Below are 20486 nucleotides of genomic sequence, written 5' to 3' on the forward strand. Positions count from 1 at the left end.
CATCAGAAGGCTCCCAGGCAAGTCCTTAACCCCTTCTACAACAACCCCATCGTGTAAGAGCTCCATGGGGCAGCTGCAGGCTGAAAGGTCTCTAGACAATAGAGTTCACTTATTCCAGGGCAAGGCTAACAACTTCCTCAGCACTGGTGATTTTTAGTGGCTCCTATTGATAACTACCTCTCCTTAATTCCACCTGCACTTACAAGTCCTGTTTTAATTCTGGAACCAACTGGACACCAAAGGATAAGGAATTTAAGCCTCTGAAGAGCGTCTCAGGAGAAGCCTTTGGGACAACTCTCAGCTAGGTGTGTTCTCATCTTGCACGTTGAGTCCCAATATTCTCCCCATTTCCAGTGCCTGCCAGGTCTTCTAGGACGGGTGGAAACCTGCCGTTGATATCAGTTCCTTCTAGACCAGACCCTGGGCTTGTTAATGTCAATTAACCTGTAAACAGATGGTACTGGAAACAAAAGCCAAAGGGCAAGGTGGTAGGGAGGTGAGTGATCATTTTCATCTGACTGGGCAGAACAGTCCTTCCCCCTCCACTGGGCATTAACACATAGGAGATGGCCTTGGGCAGGAGCTGGGAAGGTCAGGGGGCAGCTGGGCCAGTCTAGGGCAGGAAATACCCTGTACAGCCCCCTCATCTCCCCTCCCACTGCAGCCCCAACTCGCCAAGCCTGGGAAAGGTATGGAACCCATGACAAAGAGAAGGTACTGGACTGTGACCCCATGTCATGAATCCAGTGGCAGATCAGTGGCCTCGGCCAGACCTGGCTCAGTAGGGAAGGTGGCCTCTTCTCACTACAGCGTTCCAGCTGCTAGGGGGTGAAGGGGTAACCATGGGAACCGATACAAAGGGCTTAAAGTTGAGGGAAGGAGGCTGGAGGCAATGGTGAAGAGGCAGAGAGGGACTTGATGTAACAGTCCTGTAACTCCAACTTTAGCCATGCACATTCATTGTGAGTCAGACTAAAAGACAAGTGGAGCTTGCATACAGCACAACAGCCTTGAGGGGTGTGGGACAAGCTGAGAGCAAAGACCCTTGTAGGTTCCTCCAGATTTCTTCTCTCCCCTCAGACAGCAGAGCCCTGAAAGAGTTTCTTCTGCCAATAATTTTGCCCTGAGATAATGTGGCTCACTTGCGTGGACAGAACTGGTACACAGTGACATTCCTTCAAATAGAGGGCTGCAAGCAATACTTCACAAATACTCCTCCCTACCCACCTGGTGTCGTCAGCCCACTGCCTCCAGTGGTTCCTCGGCTTGCTGGGGAAGCTTCTCTGGTGTGTCTGTAAATAGCCCTGGAGCCAGGTGAGTGGTTGAGGAAAAAGTCCTGAGATCCCAATCATCTAGCTTTCACCGCAAAGGAGGGACTTGGGATATTGAGAATGTTAATACAGAACATCCTGCACACTGACCAGGACTTGCGGCAGTGGGATGTGGACTAAGTAAAAAGGCTCATCTCTAAATAGTAAGTCATGTCTGCAACTTATTTAACTACATTTCTGCCCTAGGCCTCTCCACATTATTTTAATAAATTGGCCAATATGAGTTAAGTCTTCATTAAATCAATAGGGTTTGCAACCTACTACTTGGGATTTATTTTTAGTTAAAGGTCTAACTCCGGGGATCTCCAGAATCTAGGAGTTGAGGAAATGGCAATGGAAACAGGGGAAACAACCTTTTCCAGGTCAGTATTTTCCCTCTCTCTATGACGAAGCTCTGGGGCACACTTCTCCCCCTTACCTTCGTCTTGGAGACCAAGATAATTCCACATCAATTTCAATCCCTACATGGACTTCACAAAGTCTAAGCCAAATCCTACCAGCTGGCCTGGTTCTCCACTTTGTTCACAAATTGACTTCTTAATTTGATCCATCAGGGGAAGGGGATGAGGATGATGTCAGTGAGAGCCACAGATAGGACGACTTTTGAGGGGCCGGGAAAAGAACCAGGCATGTTCATTAGTGCCCTCCTGCAACCCTCATACCCAGGAACAAGATAGTAAGTAGACCCATTAACTCTTGAAGAACACGCTGGGGGGCCAACCAGTTCCTCCATCACCAGCTTTCACTTGCATGCAGCCCTTAACTGTGGCACTAGAGCCAATGATTGGCATTACTTTCACACTGCAGTAAATTTTAAAAATAATTTTACCTAAAAGGGAAAAAGTAACTGACATCTCTTTTGAACCTTATCAGCTGAGAGGCAGGAACTGGAGGGGCTCCCCCTGGCACCTCCATGACCTCACAAGATATTTAATCTCTCCTGTGTTTTGGGTTTCTTCATCTTTAAAAGGGGATAATAATAGTGCCTACTTCATAGGAGCGTGGGGAAGATACAGAAGCATTTCAAACAGTGCCAGACTCTTAGAAAGTACTCAATAAATATTAGAAATTCACATCCACCAGGTGCCAGGCTAATTATTTTTACATGTATATTGTCATTTAATCTTTATAATTGCCTTAATCTGATAAATGTTAATAGCTCTTTCAAGGTATTATCATCACTTGTCTGCAGATGAGGAAACTCAGGATTAGAGAATTTAAGAACTTGCCCTACATTACTGGTAGGTAGCAGAGTTTAGAGTCAAACCTAGGTTGTCCTGTTTCCACAGTCTGAGAACTTATTACTTTACTCACTTGCCTTTATAGATGACCATTGTAGTGGTGGTGTTATTTTTTGTAAGGATAGCAAGAGAAAACCTTAGTGAGGCACTTTTGTTTAAGAAAATAGCAACAGTGGACAAAAACTCAGGATCTGAGGCTTTCCCCTTAAGAGGCTTTAAAAAAAACTATCAAGAATAGCCTAAGACACAGCCCTCTGCTCTGAAAAAGTTTCCACGAGAAATGGATATACACTCACACTCAAGAGTCTGGGTGTCTATGAATCCTTGAGTGAAAATGTCTTATCATTTATCACTGAATTCCCAGAGGCTAATATATTCTCAGTAAATATTTCATTAATGTTTACTGAATGAACTGAATGAACACAACAACCAATTGCCTCTGTTGGAGTTGGCAAAGTATACAACATCTCTCCCACTTTGTTGAACTTAAGCAAAGCTTAACAGATTAAGTAAATAAACTATTATTACATATACCACTCTTTCCAGGTATTTTGCTGAAAATCCAAATTATGTTGTTTGTCCCTTTTATTAAAAAAAGTACAATATTAATTTGATGAAAGATGTTTGTTTCACCTGCACCATTGGAAAGAGGATGCAGTATATACATTTTTCACCTGGACTCATGCCGTGAGCCTAGTTTGGGAGTTTAGCTTCTACTAACATTATTAAATCAGTCCTCAGAAATAGTGGGGCGTGGTGTGCTTAGAGGGTATTTCCTGTCTTTAGGGTTTATGTCTGTTAGTGAAGCAAAGCCCCAGTGGTATTTTGATCAGGTAGGTGGTTAGCAAGAACTTTAAATTCCCTGCAACCTCAAAAAAGGACCCATTAAAAAGAAGATATACATAATGCTAAGGATACTTGTTAATGGGTTACAAGATCCTTGATGATCTTAAATGAGATCGTTTTCACCAAAGTTACAAATTTTATCAACACCAAAACCACATATTTATTACAGTGTGTGGTATTATTAGCTGATTTATATTGAGTTCTCACTAAATACTTTCATTATCTAACTCAATCCTCACAACAACCCTATGAAGGAGATGTGTTATTGTTCAGTTTTCAGGCTCAAAGGCATTTAATAACTTACCCAACATAATATACACCTAGAGGTAGTGATGGTATGTGTACCCTCATCTATCTACAGAACCCAAGTTCTTCTAATGAAGCTAATATTTTGCATGCAATAAAATGCATAGGTCCTCAGTGTTCATTCAGTGGAGTTTGATAGCTGTGTATACCTATGTAACCACCACTCAAAGCAAGACAGAACATTTCCACTACTCCAGAAAACCTCTTCTTACTTCTTTCCAGTCAACTCCTCCACTCCCCAGAGGCAGCCACTAACTTTTGATCTCATAGCCTAGTTTTGCCGGTTCTAGTACCTCATAAGTAGAATTGCTTATGTATTTTTTTGTGTCTGCCTTCTTTTGCTTTAACATAATGGTTCTGAGATTCATCCAGGTGGTTCTGTATATCATGAGTTCATGTCTTTTGATTGCTGAGTAGTATTCCACTGTATGGAAATATTTTCCTGTTGATGGACACAGGGTTGTTTCTACCTGTTAGCAATTAAGAATATGGTTGTTATGAATATTCGTTATTTTCATGGACATTTGTTGTCATCTATCTTGGGTAAACAGCTTGGTGTGGAAATGCCAAGTCATAGGTTGGTGTAGGTTTGATTTAGAACTAACCTAAGTTTTTAACCTCTGTACTCTCTCAGGATGGTACTAGCTTATTAACATGTTTGATTTCTCCTTCTATGTGACAAGTTTCTTGAGGCCAAAGAACCCATTTCCAGTTCCCGGGCTGCCTCCCACATAGTAAATGTTTGCTGAACAAATGAATGACCATTGTTCGTATTCCTTTTGCTTCTTTGGGCGTTTCTATAGCATAAGAAAACATGCTTGGCATGCACGAAAATGCTGAGAAATATGAAAACCTGAAGGGTGTGAAGTGAAGGCACTGTTCCTTTAAGCAAGGTGAAAAACTGCCCTGCCAGGAGACTCTTGACTTCCCCCCCACCATTTTCTTTCTGACATGACCTTTTCTAGAACGTGAACCCCCTCCTAGTGGTCCTGCAGGGAGAAAGGGGTGGCTGCTCCCGATCAAGTGACACTACGGAAAGGGAGAAGGTGTCACTGCAATTGAGGTCACACAGTGGTTAGAATTACAGGATACTGTCAAACAGGAGGACACAGGAAGCAGCAATCCGTGAAATCCTGACCTTTTGAAAAAAATCCCAGCAAAACAGCAAACACTGCAGGAGCCCAGGGGAAGGCCTCCAACAGGAGTTACAAGAATACTGGGTTTTGGTAAAAGTGCTACATGGTTTCTCCACTGACAATGGTAAGAATACATTTTAGGAGAAAGTAAAATACTGATGTAAAAACTTAAAAAGATTTAACACACAAGATAGGAAACTGAAAAGCGTCAAGTGGAGAAAGCTCTCAGGCCGACCATCCTCAGCTCAGAGGTTTTATTATACACATACCCCTTCCCACCGTTAAGAGAGAACTTTTAATTCTCATGGATCAATTCATTCATTGACTTTTAAATTGCAGAACTTACACTATATTCAACGTATAACTTTTTAGAGAGTATTTGAGTCACTGTTGAGTTTCTCCACAAATAGAAAAGAATTGGCAAATCCTAGGGATAATTTTTAACTTTTCTTACCAAAGGAGAATATTGTTTTACATAAATCAAAATAGGGCTTCACCTCATACAGGACTCAGGTGCTTTGGGGGCTAATCTTCATTTCCTTTGAAAGGAAAATTACACTATTGAGGTTATTGAGGGCTGACATGTGTTTAGAATTCCTCAATCTGGGGTTCTGAGAGGTGACCTAGTCTTCCTTTATCCAGACAGTCCTGCAAGGAAGCCATCCTAGGCAGATGGATGTTTATCCTATTCTTAAAATCTCCAGGGAAGTAAATTCTCTACACCATCACTTGGTAACCTTCTCCAGGGTTTTATTAAGTGTATGGTGAGGAAGTTCTGATGTAGAAACCAATAAAAATATTAATTCTATGAGCCTAGCTACAAGCCCTGGAAAAGGGCGTGTGTTTGGGCACTTTGCCTTAATGGTAGAGATGTATTTACAAAACAGGCTGTACAAACAGAAACCATTTGTCAGGAGCAGGTGTGCGAAGTTGATTCAAGAGAAATTGCCACAATAAATTCTGTTCCATGAACCATGTAAGTTATTATTGGTTATAACATTTTTTAAAGTACACATTTATTTCCTTGTCAATTCTGAGCTTTAGTTTCTAAACCAGGTTTGCTACCAATTTAAAAAATACATCCATAGATGCAAAATTTTCAAAGGACTATGCTTCTATGAAAAACTTGGCCTTAGCAAACAGAACATAAATGTTGTCATGAATAAGTTTACTTCTTTCTCAGTTCTGTATATTCTACCTTTTCTGCGCTGATACAATAAAGAAAAAAGATATTTTAAGAGACCAAAATCAATAAAATTAAAATGTAAACAAACTCTTGGTGAAATTACTGGAAGCGGTGGGGTTGCTTTAGCCAAATGTCTGTCTGGCCAAAGGGCTTTTAATTGGAAATGATAGTTCAGCCTTTAAATGTTAAATAATTAGAAATAGATCTGTTGCACCCTGAGACCTCACAGCAGTCTCTCCATGGAGATTACATGCATGTGGGCACTTACTCCCAGTCCAAAAGCTTCCCTGCACAGAAGTTCACAACACTACGATTAAAAAAAGAAAAAGAAAATAGGAATGCCAAAATACATCATAAAAAGAGACGGATGTACCCCACCCCCACCGGATGCTCCATGTATTGAAATTTTATAAGCTCTTCCCCCTCCCTCAGCATAACACTTTTATTCCCCCTGGCAACTCAAAGAACTTGTGTCAGGTATAATTTCATTTTCATTATTTAAATCTGCCATATGACTGTGGAATACACCTTTGAAAAAACTGCCTTGAGATCTGGAACAAGTTGGCGGGGGAGGAGGGCAGGCGTGCTGCTCAAAGCACAGGGGGATCTTTCCTATAGAAACAGATCCAGTAAAATTAAGAATGGAAGGTCGTTCTAAACTCAGCAGGGGCCCTCGTGGGAAGCAATTTATCAAAATTAAAATATTTCACAGATCATTTCTTCTGAAAAGTTTTCATGCTGTCAATAATCTGTAATTATTTTCCTCTCGGAGTGGCAGTCTCTGCCTCCCTAATAAAGAACGCCCAGGCCCAGGGGTGTCAGGAGAGCTTCGGAGCGCGCCACCCACCCCGCGTCAATCCGGCCGCTGGCAGCGAAACGAGCCCCGAGACGCACCCACCCTCACGGCCAGGATTCTCCAGAGTCACCGCGGGGACGGAAATACACCCCGATAGAGAGGAGACGGCTGGGCCCCCGCCCTCCCCCTTCGGGAGCAGCAGTGCGCCCCGGCCGCTCCCGCAGCTGGCCCGGGAAGCGGACGCGAGCCCCGCACTCACCACTGCCGCTCGCGGGGCCGCCGCCCCCCGGGGCGCGGGGAGCTCCAGGCCGACGCCAAGTTCAAACCTCACCGCCGCTCGGAGGAGGCGGTGCGCGCCATCGCCGCCGGGGCCGGGCCGCGCCTGTGTACAGTGGCTGCGGCGCGGCGGGTCGGGCGCACGGCTCCCGGGGGCTGAATCCGGCGCCAGGCCCGGCGGGGGCGGGGGCGCCGGCTACCACGCCTCCGCGGCCGCGCCGCCCTTACTCGGCGCTCGCCACCAGGTAATCCCACAGGAAGCCTCCCGGATTGGCCCGGGCGCTCAGGACTTCATTTGCATCTCAATGGCAGAGGAGGCTCCCTGAGGCTTGAAAGCGGATTCCGGCTGGCAGAGTCGCGCTCCGTTCGCCCTTGGCGGGCCGGGTCCTCTGGTCCCCGTGGTGTTCCGGAGGGCCACGCTCACACTCTCAGCGTCTCCTTCATCAGTTCGGAGTCAGAAAGGTGTCCTCACCCCGCCCCCCGCCCCATTTTGAAATGAGGAATCCAGAAGCAAAACACCAACTTTCAAGAAGCCCGCGCTCGCTTTTCAGGGGCTGTACAGTTAGTAATTATCAAATGAAGCATGAATGAAGCAAGGTAAAAAGTTCACAGCGTAAAAAAAAGAAAAAGCTCACATTTCAAGGAAAATAATCTCCTTTTTCTCCGTTTGTCCTCTTTTCAGTATATGTCAACCGGAGAGATTCAGGTTGTTGCTGATCGATCGACTCATGCTGTTGAAATCTGCCTTGCAGCCCCCATTTGTTTCCAAGAGCATCATTTCTAGATGAGGGACAGGTGATTATTTCAATAGTTATGGCTGTGACCTTTCAGGAGATTGTAGATTCAGCTGCAAACCTGTCGGTCTTAGACAACATACGCATTTGCATTTGCTTTGCATTTATGATACAAGCGCCCAGTTAATAATCTTAAGGAAGGTATGGTACTCTTTTCAGTTTCATCTTTCTTCAAAGGCTCTTCCAGCCTCTTTCAACAGAGGTAAGATTTTTTTCCTTAGAGATGCTCATTCTTAATTGCTTTCACATGTCGTCTCCAGAGATTAAACAATAGGTTTGAAAATGCTTTTATTTCTTCTCACTCAAGCAGAACCCCTCTTGTTAAAATTTCAGGTTCTGTATTTAAAGCAATAAATATACATAGAGACACAGAGAAGAGAATGCCTAATTAGGTAGGAACTAGAAACCTCAGTTCCTGGAGAGCTGATACCATTTGCCTTTAGTTGGCTGTGCTTTCTGTTATATCCTGGCCAAATGCAGAAGCCTTAGCTACCACAGCAACCACTGAATAAACCTCTTTATGGAAATCTTCACAAAAGACTTCCTGCCCACCTCCAATAGGGTATTATCTCCATTAAAACTGGATTTGTGTTCAATATGGTATCACAAACACATACACACCTGTCACTCAGTCAACACAGTACCCACACGCCATTGGTAGGCATTAGAAGCAGGAAGCTGGTGTTGCCTATCTTGTATCTTCATGTCCAGTGGAATCTGGTTTTGGGTGGAGGAGGTGATGTTCATAACTTAAGCTTTAAAGAAGTAGTCAACCCTAAAGCTCTCAGAAGAAAACATAGCAAAAATCTCTTGACTATAAGCATGAGCAACTTTTTCCTAGATACATCTCCTCAGGCAAGGGAAATAAAATAAAAAATGAACAAGTGGGACTATATCAAACTAAAAAGCTTCTGTACAGCGAAGGACACCAGCAGCAGAACAAAAAAGCACCCTATGGTATGCAAGAATATATTCATAAATGACTCACCTGATAAGGGGTTAAGATCCAAAATACATAAACAACTCATACACCTTAACACCCAAAAAACAAATAACTCAATTAAGAAATGGGTGGAGGACCTGAACAAACACTTCTCCAAAGAAGAAATATTAATGGCCAACAGACACATGAGAAGATAATCCACATTGCTAATCATCGGGGAAATGCAAATTAAAACCACAATGAGCTACCACCTCTCACCTGCTAGAATGACCACTATTCAAAAGACAAGAAATAACAAATGCTGGTGAGGATTCAGAGAAAGATGAACCCTCATACACTGTTGATGGGAATGTCAATTGGTGCAGCCATTGTGGAAAGCAATATGAAGGTTCCTCAAAAAACTAAAACTAGAAATACCATTTGATCCAGTAATTCCACTCCTAGGAATTTACCTGAAGAAAAAAAAATGCCTGATTCAAAAAGATATATATACCCCTGTTTATCACGGCACTATTTGCAATAGCCAAGATATGGAAGCCACCTAAATGCCCATCAATAGATAAATGGATAAAGAAGATATGGTACATATACACAATAAAATATCATTCAGTCATAAAAAGAAAACAAATCCTCCCATTTACAATAACATGGATGGATTTAGAGGGTATTATTGCTCAGTGAAATAAGCCAGGCAGAGAAAGACAAATACCATAAGATTTCACTTATTCGTGGAGTATGAAAACAAAGCAAAACAGAAGGAAGAAAATAGCAGTAGACTTACAGACATTGAGAAGGGACTAGTGGTTACCAAGGGGGAGGGGTTGTGGTGGAGGGGAGGGTGATGGGGATAAAGGGGCACAATAATTCGCAGTCACAATATATATTGGACATGGGGATGGTAGTACAGCATGGAGAATACAGTTAATGATTCCACAACATCTTATTAGGTTACTAGATAGTAACCACAGTAGAGGAGGTGATGATTTAATAATATGGGTAATTGTTGAACCATTGTGTTGTGTATTTGAAACCAACGTAAGATTGTGTATCAACGATACTTTAATAAAAAAACAAGTGGCCAGCCCTCAGTTTAGAGCACACATTGCTGCTGCCACCATGTTGAGCAAATAGGTATCAGATGGAAGAAGCAGTCAGCAGCTCTGTAGGCAGAACAGATAAGACCTGTGTCCTGCTGGGTTTTTTAAAATCTTGTTTTCTAAGTACTCAGGGTCAGGTGAAATCTCATAAGGGAAGAACAGATACCTCTATTCCTTTGTGAAACATCACTTTAAATTGATTATAAACGTACTTTGGGTGCAATTCTTACCTCCCACATAACCTGTATTATATCAGTGAAATCCTTCACTATGATGGGAGGTACCTGGGCTTCCATTGTTCTACATATTTGGGGGACAAATGCTTTTTACCTTCATCTCTATCTTAGAGTCATTGTCAGGTATTTGTAAATGAAAGGAAAACAACCAGTCTCTGGGGATCAAAGGTGAGACTGAGAACGGCTCCCGGCAACACAGAATTAACTCTCTTGGCATGAGGTAGGGGCAAGTTCCCTCACCTGGGGCCTCCATCCTCCTTAAGCAAAATGGTCCATCCCTCCTTCACAAAGTATAACTGATTAGTCACTATGAAGTAGTTAGACATATCAAGTGTATGTAAGGATAAACTTCAAGCCAGTTATTAAAGATGGTCTCTGTAAAGTCTTGCTGCCTCTTAGTTCCCCTATTAAGAATGCACTCAGAAATGGTGCATCACACTAGAATCCAAAGTGTCTTTTAAAAAATGAAAACCGATATGTTGATCAAGAAACAGAGCTTTAAAAATATGCTAAGACCTTTTAAGAGGGCGTAACAAATAGGAAAAAAGTACACAATCTGCTCTTAGAGACGAGGGCATACTATTGGCATACTTTTTCTTCTGTTTTAAGTAGTGATTCTTTAAACATCCATCCTGAGATATAATTCACACACCATGGAATTTATGCTTTGAAAGAGGCATATTTTTGCTCCCCAACTCCCACTGCCAAGCCGCCTCTGATGCTGGAGGGAGTGGTGGGAGGGAAGACCAGAGAGACGGGAGTACGTCCCACAGAGTGGGGTCCACAGCCCCCAACTACACAGTGACACCAGGGTGATGTGTGGAAGGTCCACCAAGGTGGTGATGGGAGAGGGTCTGGAGTCAAAAACAGGAGCTGACAGGACGGGAATGAGGGGCAGCCCGCGCCGGTGCATGCTGCAGTCACAGACCAAAGCATTTTCCTCTCACCTCTTTTAAATATCTCAACCTACAAACCCAAATTTCAGTTTGAGAGAAATATGATAGCCTAAAAATATTTAAAATCACATCCAATTAAGCTGTGCTGAGGATTTAGTACAATTCAGAATGGTTGATTCAAAGTGCATACATATTTAGAAGCTTGTTTTTCCACTACAATTGTCAGATCTTATTATTAGTAAGGAGACATCTGTGAGAATGAGTATCTTTTCTGAGGAAAAAAGCTCAAGACATTTTGAATCACTTCCATATATCTCTAAGTTCCAGATGCAGCAATTATTCTTTGAATTATTTAATTCAGTTAGTCTAATACATTTAATTAACTGTATTGTACAGAACCTACATATAGAAATTGTGTCCATGATTTGGGCTCTGAATTTAAGTTTTCATGAATTTAGCTTCTTTTCTGTGTTACAATAGTATAGTTAAATAATATATGCTGTACTTTATTAAACTAAATTTTATTTAGAAATAATCAATCATTACTTCTTACCAATTCAGTTTGGCATTCTATTATTCCAAATAAATAGTTTTAATGTGAAAAATATAACTACTTGAAACATAAGAGCCTTTGCTAAACAACATCAGTAATAATAATGATAGCAGCAACTCACTCTTGCCATAGTTATTCAATAAATTCCCTGGCTCATTTTTACTCTTTCTTTGGGTGTTGACACCTTAAAAAGACAGTGACAACATCTGTTGAATATTGAAAATCAGTTCTAGGGACTTTTTCATGGTCAATGTAAACAACTCAAAAACAAGAAAGAAGGTACTTGGAAGACCTAGAAACACTGATCGTTGCTTCAAAGAAAATATTAGAACATATGGTGTGCTCCCTCCTTAAATGGGTGTTTGGATTTAGCGCAAACATTATATAACTTCTAATGTTATGTTCACTTTACTATTTAAACTTTTTTGAACCACTCACAGCAAAACGTGACAAAGAAAAGTGAACGATCCTAGTGAAAAGAATGTGAAAATGGAAATTTAAAGTAAGGAAATGCATTTAAGACCACTCCAAACCTGAGGAATAATTTCTTATGTATTTATTTATTTAATTTTGGTATCATTAATCTACAATTACATGAAGGATATTATGTTTACTAGGCTCTCCCCTTCACCAAGTCTCCCTCACATCCCCGTTCACAGTCACTATCCATCAACATAGTAAGATGCTGTAAAATCACTACTTGTCACCAAGTTCACAGTCACTGTCCTTCAACATAGTAAGATGCTGTAAAATCACTACTTGTCTTCTCTGTGTTGCACAGCCCTCCCTGTGCCTCCCCAACACTATACATGCTAATTGTAATGCCCCCTTTCTTTTCTTCCCACCTTTATCCCTCCCTTCCCACCCGTCCTCCTCAGTCCCTTTCCCTTTGGTAACTATTAGTCCATTCTTGGGTTCTGTGCTTCTGCTGCTGTTTTGTTCCTTCAGTTTTCTTTTGTTCTTATACTCCACATATGAGTGAAATCATTTGGTACTTGTCTTTCTCTGCCTGGCTTATTTCACTAAGCATAATACCCTGAGGAATAATTTCTTGAAGTTATGATTATAAAATGAAAGGGGAAAACCCCTATAGTATCTTTCAGCTTCTCAGAGTTACTTGTCTTTTATCCCTCCATTGCTGTCATTTCCAGTAAACAGCACAGTAAACCCCAAGTCCTTTGAGCTGACCCCTACCCCACCCTTTCTCCTTCTTTAAGGCAGCCCCTGCTGCTGGCAGCTGACTCATATTGACATGGGCATTTGCATGTTTTCTGTTGTTCTTTGTAGCCCCAGGACTAAGGTCCCAAGTAAAGGCCTTTATGCATCCTGTTACCCAGAGAGCTCTTTAGGGTCTTGCAGAGGTCAGAATTCAAAGAATAGGGGACAGGACTAGGTAGGCAAGAGTTCCTGGCTATTTATGCCATTTCAGATGTCTGTTAGTACAGCACCCAACTGCAGTGCACACAGCTTAACAGGTCAGATTTGGGATCTGACCTGTTGGGTCTAAACAGAAGCCAAAAGGAAGAACAGAACAACAGCAAAACTAGCAGAATCAGACTTGAAGGAATAGCTTCAGAGGGTGAAGGTAGTCAGCAAGTTTTTGTCCTCTTGGAAACTTAGGCAATGAAGGACATTGTCATTGTTACGGAGGTCACTGATTAAGAAACAGCCACTTGTGTCAGCAGCCTCAAATCATTAAGGAGAGAAGGAATGACAGCATTCTCTTTGGGAAGTCTTGGTTGAAAGATTAGGAATGCATCCTGGAAACTGGGTGCAACCTAAAAGTACATATAGAAAAAGGTTACGCTAATTTTGAAGCACACCATGGAGCAGTTACAATGAAGGAGGCAGACCTGTAGTAAGTGAGCTGGAGAGTGTCCATTTCTTTAAGTAAAAAAGTGACATGCACATTATATACAGTATTTATTATAAGTTTTATAAAAGTCCAGAAAACATCTGGAAGGAAATGCTCCACTATAGGACTACAGGGAGAAGAATTCTGGGGGATAAATACAAATTTGTCTTTTGCTTTGGAACATTTTTATGGAATTGGGGCATTTTTTTTAAACAAAAAGTATGATTTACTCTTTGGATTAAATGTATACAATAAAGATTTTAATTATTATGAAAGCATTGTGGGTTCTGAAATATTTAAACCAAATAAGTTAATTTTGATAAGCTATCCAGTTGCTTTGTGCCCATCCTATCCTCTCATGTTCTCATGCTGAGCGTTTGTAAGACAGCAAGACAACCCCCAAAATCAAGTTCATCCCCTAAGCTTAGGCTGAGCTGTCACACCTGGAGGGTGAACTCAGTTTCCTGAGTGCCTAGCTACTCCAAGGCTAATGTGGAAAGGAAGAGGAAAAGATGGAAAATGAAAAGTAGAAAGGGGAAGAAAGAAAAAAGAGATAGAGAAGAAGAGAGAAGGATAAAGTGTGAGAGATGGTAGCTAGAGGGTGAAAGACAAGGGGAGACAGGAGAAAAAATATAAAAAGAAAAACCAAACTCCTATAAACCTGAGACAAGCTTGAACACATACATTTTTTTGTTTTTGTTTTTTTATTAAGGTATCATTGATATACAATCTTATGCTCAGGTTTCACAGGAGCAACATTGTGGTTACTACATTCCCCCTATTATAAAGTCCCCACCACATAACCCATTACAGTCACTGTCCGTCAGCATAGTAAGATGCTATAACAAAATTTTTAAAATAAAACACATTGTGGATAAATGAAGAAAAAAAAGACTGTTCGGCAAACCTGCCTTTGACTGTAATTTGGGCATGTCACAGCCTAAAACCTTTACCCTTCACCTGGAAGCAGAGTCTAATAAATATGATATTTGTTACCAGATGGATTTATGTAATGTGGGATAACAAGTTTTCAGACAAAAATTTAATAGAAAGATGTGAAATTCTAGAAGTTATCAGACGTCTCTTGGATGACTATGTCTAGAAAGTAAATAAAATTCAACTAAGACCGCATTGGCTGAGAACCACCGCCAGCAGTTCTGGTCACTGCTCATATAAGCATGTGATGTCCACATGTTATTGCTGTGTCACCAATGGCATTACACCCTGTTCTTTTCTGGACACAGGCATTAATTTCTAGGCCTAGAATAATCTGAAAGTATAATGTGATGAGAGTCCAGTTCTGGACATAATTTAGATATTTTCAATTCTACTTATATTTTAGTTGACAAAATATCATCGAGGAGTTTCAGAATAGCTTAAGAAAAAATTTCTCATTGACCTTTGTCTCTCCTTCTCTTCCTTTCCCTCTCCTTGACCCATTTCCATTCAAATGCCATCTGCTGTATATCTGCTAAGTGCTAGGCCTTGGGGATATCAAGATGGGTGAGGCCCTAGCCTTGACATCAAGGAGCTCATGGTTTAACTCAAACTCAGACATCTAAAGAAATTATTTCAATAATGTGTGATAGGGATAGTCAAGTGTGTTGGTCAAGAGTGTGGACTGGATTCAAGAGCTTGTTAGCTATGGATGGGCAAGGTTAAATGACCTCACCAGGCCTCAGCTTTTCCTCTGTAAAGAATTATTACACCTCTCATATATTTTTGTGAAGATTACATAAGATGATCACTGAGTGTGTGCATCTGTGGGGCAGGTGTAATAGACATTAGCTGTTCTCATTCCTTCCACTGAATTTCCTCAGTCCTGTCTTTCTTCCCAGTTGGTGACCTTCATTGATCAAGGAAAGAATGACTCAATAGAACACATGAACAAAGGAATGCAGGCATTAGGCTTAAGATTTGGATGAACACTCAGTTGGTGAGAGCTAGTTTTTCTCCCCAACAGACATTACAGCTTCCTAGGAACAACAAAGAAGGGCAAGGAAAGTCAGGAGGGAAGGGAAGGGGAGTTAGAAGCTGGAGCAACTCTGAGTCCTGTGCGGTGCAAGATGGATGCTCCAGACTGGCCGAGGGATTTGAGAGCAGAAAGGATGTGGGCCCTGACTGCCAGCAGGAGTTTGGAGAGCTGGCTCAGTGGCAGACTTGCTGGGACCCCATTATGGAGTAAGAGTCCTAGAAATGTCTGTGTGATGTACCTAGGCAGGAGAGAGCCTCTCACTTTCCACCAATCCTCCCAACCCAGAGAGGTCCAGGGAAGGCAGAATGTTTCTGGTAAAACCTAAAGGGCACAGATGCCCGATGCATCTGAGGAGGCTGTGTATTCCACCATCCTAGCTCCAATGGTGAGCAGACACAAGGAGACCATGGTCTGGGGACCAACTTCACTGGACACACACACACACACACCCTGGACTCTGCCTAAGCTCTTCACAACTTGGCTGCAACTCCAGGAGCTGGAGGATTCTCTGAGTTTGCTGACATGAAGTCTCCAATGAGGTCTCCAAACAGAAATGCTGTAAGTAGTTCACTTCAGCCCTATTCAGAGCTGCAGGGCTGACAAGGAAAAACACTTTCTCCAGTGCAAACTACAATCACTCTTAAGCTAGTGAGCTTTACAGGTTTCAATTGCAGCTTGACATGTACCTTTTACAGTGAATTTACAAAGTGGATTTTCTTTCTGAAATTTTGGTTGGTGACTAAATGAGGTCAGAATGAGGTCTTGAAATAGAAATTACAGTCAGTTTTAAAATAAGGAGTCATACTTATTTCATAATTGTGTTTGTGGCTCATGTATTGTACTCACTAAACATACAAAATGTTCAGCACTATGTCTTGTACACAAGAGCTCAAAAACAGTAGCAATTTTAATTGTGATTAATAGTTCTATGTACTGGTCACAGACAGGAGAGGATGTTTATGTCAGGGAAGGGTATTAAGAAGATGGTTGGGTGAAGTGCTGAAGGATGTGTGTGAACTTTCCGGGGTAAGAGGAGGGGAGAGAGAGGTCAGGCAGAAGATGTGGTGGTCCCGGCTCATCAAATACCATAGGCCAACTGGGGGAACGCAAGTGCCATGGCTAGGCCTGGGCAGGTGGCAGCGACAGAGATGGAGAGGCAGATGGTGGAAGCAAAGTCTTTGGGGACATCTTCAGGATTCAGACTTCCACACAATGAGAAATCACTAGAAGTTTTACACCAGTGTCTTGATCAGCTATGCATCTTCAAGAAGCCATGCTGATGCATGTGGAAGACAGATTGAATGGGAGGTGCTGGGCTCACTGATTTTGACCACCATCCCCAGGGTGGAATGCCACTCCTGTGGGACTGGCATTGCATCATGATTAAGAGCGTAATCTCTGGGAGCAGAATACTGAGATTTGAATCCTGGCTGCAGCACCTACTTTGTGACCTTGGGCTGATCATTACCTGCTCCATGAAGCAGTTTCCTCATCTGTAAAATGAGAGCTAAAATTGAACCTGAGTCATAGAGTTGCTGGAGTTTTAGATGTAATATTTCATATGAAGCACGTAGAATGATATCTGCATACAGTAAGTGCTTTTCAAATTTTAACTCACTAATTAGGCTGCCCTTAAATTCATAATTAACCTTGTATGAGGAGAATGATAATTATGTTTTAGAATTACTGATAGAATCTGGGTAGGAGTACTGCCTTTTGAATAAACCCATCTACTATCTCAGAGAGACCTAGGTGTCCCCTTACCTAGGCTACAAGCATCCTCCAGAGGACACGTCAGCAAGCCACAGCCCACCTTTCCCCTGACCCCTCCCCTCAAAGAGCCCGCCAAAGCCCTGGCCATAAAAAGCCTCTTGACCTGCTAGAGATCCCTTTTCCTTTGTTCTGCTGTCCAGGACAGAGGGGTCCCACTCAGTTTTAGCAATAAACCTGCTTAGACTGTTAAGTTCACATCTCCTCTTTTCCTTTCATCAATCCCCTCTTTTCCTTTCAATTATGAAGTCTTCAACTCACAGTATGCATTTAAAAATTTTGATCACCGAGCAAAATTTCAGAAAGAAAATACATTTTGTAAATTCACTGGAAAAGGTACAAGTCAAGCTGCAGTTGAAACCACTAAAGCTCACTAGCTTAAGAGTGATTGTAATTGTGCTGGAGAAAGTGTTTTTCCTTTTCAGCCCTGCAGCTCTGAACAGGGTTGACGTGAACTACTAAGAGATGCTACCTCCCTTTAGTGGCAGCGACCTTCTGGAAGAAGGTGAAGTGCATTTGGTATGTGAAGGGCATCTGACTCTTGGAAACAGATGTGTGATCTAGATGACAGTGAGTATTGACGGCCCCACAATCCTGAAAGGTAGAACTCTGCAAGTGACAGGTCCTTAACAGCATGGGTTCAACTGGAGTGCAATCAAATACTGGCATGCCCCTGTCACTGGGGGTAATGTGCACAGGGAAAGTGGGGAGGTGGTGTGGGCAAAGGAGGACAGGCTGAGCCTGCCAGCATTTCCAACCTGTGCCTGCACAGAAGCGTGAATATGATTTTCTGTCAAGGGAAGTGAGTATTTTAATTGATGATGTCCAAGTAGGGTAAGAATTTAGGATTGAAATCTTTACTGGGTCTTAATCTAGTATGTTCTGATGGAAACTATACACTTTTTCTTTTCAAAAAAATATTCCTACGTTTCTGGAGATACAGATGAAGATAAATAAGGATTGGGAGAGGTATGAGTTTGGGGGAGCATAACCATTTAGAGGTGGAGTTCAGTGCAATTCCTCTTGTTGGTTTGCAACTTCTATTTTAATAAAAGCTGCTCCCTGATTGAGAGCCTGCATGATGACTGGGTCAGATAAGAGAGCCACCAAGACCACCAAGATAAGAGAGAAAAAGGGAGAAAGACTGGGCAGAGAGCCGACCTGGGATGGAAAACACCTGCATGCCTGGAGGGCAGTAGGTGGAGGGTTTTAAGTCCAAGCTGAGGAATCTGAATCTAATCAGATGCAATGCATAAGGAGATAGCAGAACAGGAAATGGAGACAGATAATATTACTGGTATAAACTGGCATACAGACTGAACAAATGATTTATGAAAATCCATCTCCGTGACTAACAATATCATGTTATTCCACTACTTACAAGTCTATCACTTATTTATTGTAAAGAGCTGTTTCCTGGCAAGATAATTCATCAAAGTCACCAACAATGGTTTCTTCATAACAACACAAATGAAATTATTTTATTTTTGATTGCTCATTAATTTGGTACTTTTTGTTTTTGCACTGTACCAGAATTTTAGGCCTTTCCAAAAGGGCATTTTATTAATTTTATTCATAATATCAAGACGCCTATTCCACTGGCTAGGTTTCTTCCTAAGACTGTGTTATATGAAATCTTGACTATGCAGATATTTTAAATATTTAAATGTCATCAACATTGCCATCCACTGCTTTAAGTATAACCCAAGGTCTACCAAAGTGTAACTTCAAGAGATCAAAAATAAGAAAAATTTCTAGGGTAAAACCAATGGGAATTTTTGAAATGTAGATGACTTACTGCTTCTCAGGTATACAATATGGTATCTAATGTCTACATATTTTTCAAAAGGAGTTAAATCCATTTTGGTTCTTTAGGTTTTTAATTTTTTTAAACACCTTATCCTCATTTGTAAACTTGCTTTTGAAAATCAAAATTCCCACTAGTTAGCTGGGGGCCTCACTGGTCTTGAATTATGAGCTTCTCTGGCTCTCAGAGGGAAAACAGAGAAATTAAATGTAACTCCTGTTTACTTTTTTGGTAGCCTCACTCTGACTATTGACTTAAAGAAGCCAATCTATCTCTTCTTATTCTTTAAAAAATCCACAATGTGCTTTTAAAAAAGATTCTACCACCAGGCACCAAGATAATAGTTCATTTTCCAGGATCTATTTCAGTTGCCTCAAGTCACACAGTTTTATTTTGTAGTTTTGCATGCAGATTCAAGCAAGGGGAAAATTTTCTTTATTTTTCAGCTTGTCTGTTTTTAAGCACAACTTTCTCCCAGTAGGTGTTCAGGATACTGTTCCACTCCAAGCTGGATGTCAGTGTTATTCCGCATACTTTAGTGCTCTTGCCTAGGAACCAGAAGATAAGATGAGGTAGAAAACTTATTTTTAAAGTTCTTGTAGCCAGCACCTTTGGGAGGTGTCCAAGGTGTGTTTGTATTGGCCAAAGGCAAGAAGATAACAGGATCCTGGGCAGATTCTAGCAGGCTGCTGGCTGCCATATCTCAGCTGTGGACCAGAAAGAGCCAGCCACAGACTAGTAATATCATTTTGTGCCTAGTATGAGTCCTATACCATGCCTTGGGCTTTATACACTTTTTATTTCTATCTAATTTTTATAGGAATACCTCAAGGAAACTTTGACTAATCTCATTTCACAGATAAGAAAATGAAGCTCGAATTTTAGGTAATTTGCCAAGGTCCAACAGTATAAAAGGGGCAGAATGAAGAACCAAAGAGGTCTGTTTGACTCGAAAGCCCATGCCTTGTTCTTACATTACCCAGGATGACCAAAGGGAACACTGCAGGCTAACGTACTTCAGTAAGAGGATGAGCTTCATTGTCTCTTACAGGGTGAAGCAAATGGGCACATCCATTCTCCACAGGCAAAGACTTTACTGCCATTCACTTAGGAAAAGAAAGGTACTTAAAAAAAGATATCTTTTTGCCTCATAAACCTAATGGAAGATGAGCAAAGCCCCAAATCTCTCCAGAATAATCTTTTTCTTCAGGAAATGGAAAGTCACTATATGTTTTTTTCCTTTAAAACTGTGCCTTTTCTCAAATGAAGGACAGCTAATTTAGTAACTCAGCCATCAGGGACAGTTTTTCTAACTACCTAATGAGCCCAATATTGACTATTTTGCGAGCATGCCTTGGTTTCCCTCCCTGGGCTTTATTCACATTTTCCTTTGTTTGGATTGAGATTCTTACCCTAACCCTAATCTCTATTTTGGAAGTTGT

The 20486-nt window shown here is 41.5% G+C and overlaps 1 protein-coding gene across 12 annotated transcripts in view; it reads right to left on the bottom strand.

The window, feature by feature from the left end:
- The window catches only part of SHROOM3 (shroom family member 3), a 186916-nt gene that overhangs the window by 77117 nt on the left and 89313 nt on the right, over positions 1 to 20486 (bottom strand). For 3 of the 12 annotated variants that reach the window (XM_037003185.2, XM_037003182.2, XM_037003181.2), the window contains exon 1: positions 7102 to 7283. The exons of the other annotated variants lie outside the window; for them this stretch is intronic. The gene's annotated coding sequence lies outside the window, so the exon portion shown is untranslated. Of the gene's footprint in view, positions 1 to 7101; positions 7284 to 20486 lie in introns of those variants that run through there. 12 annotated transcript variants of the gene reach the window in all.

This window comes from Manis javanica, chromosome 5 (assembly GCF_040802235.1).
Source record: "Manis javanica isolate MJ-LG chromosome 5, MJ_LKY, whole genome shotgun sequence".
NCBI lineage: Eukaryota > Metazoa > Chordata > Mammalia > Pholidota > Manidae > Manis > Manis javanica.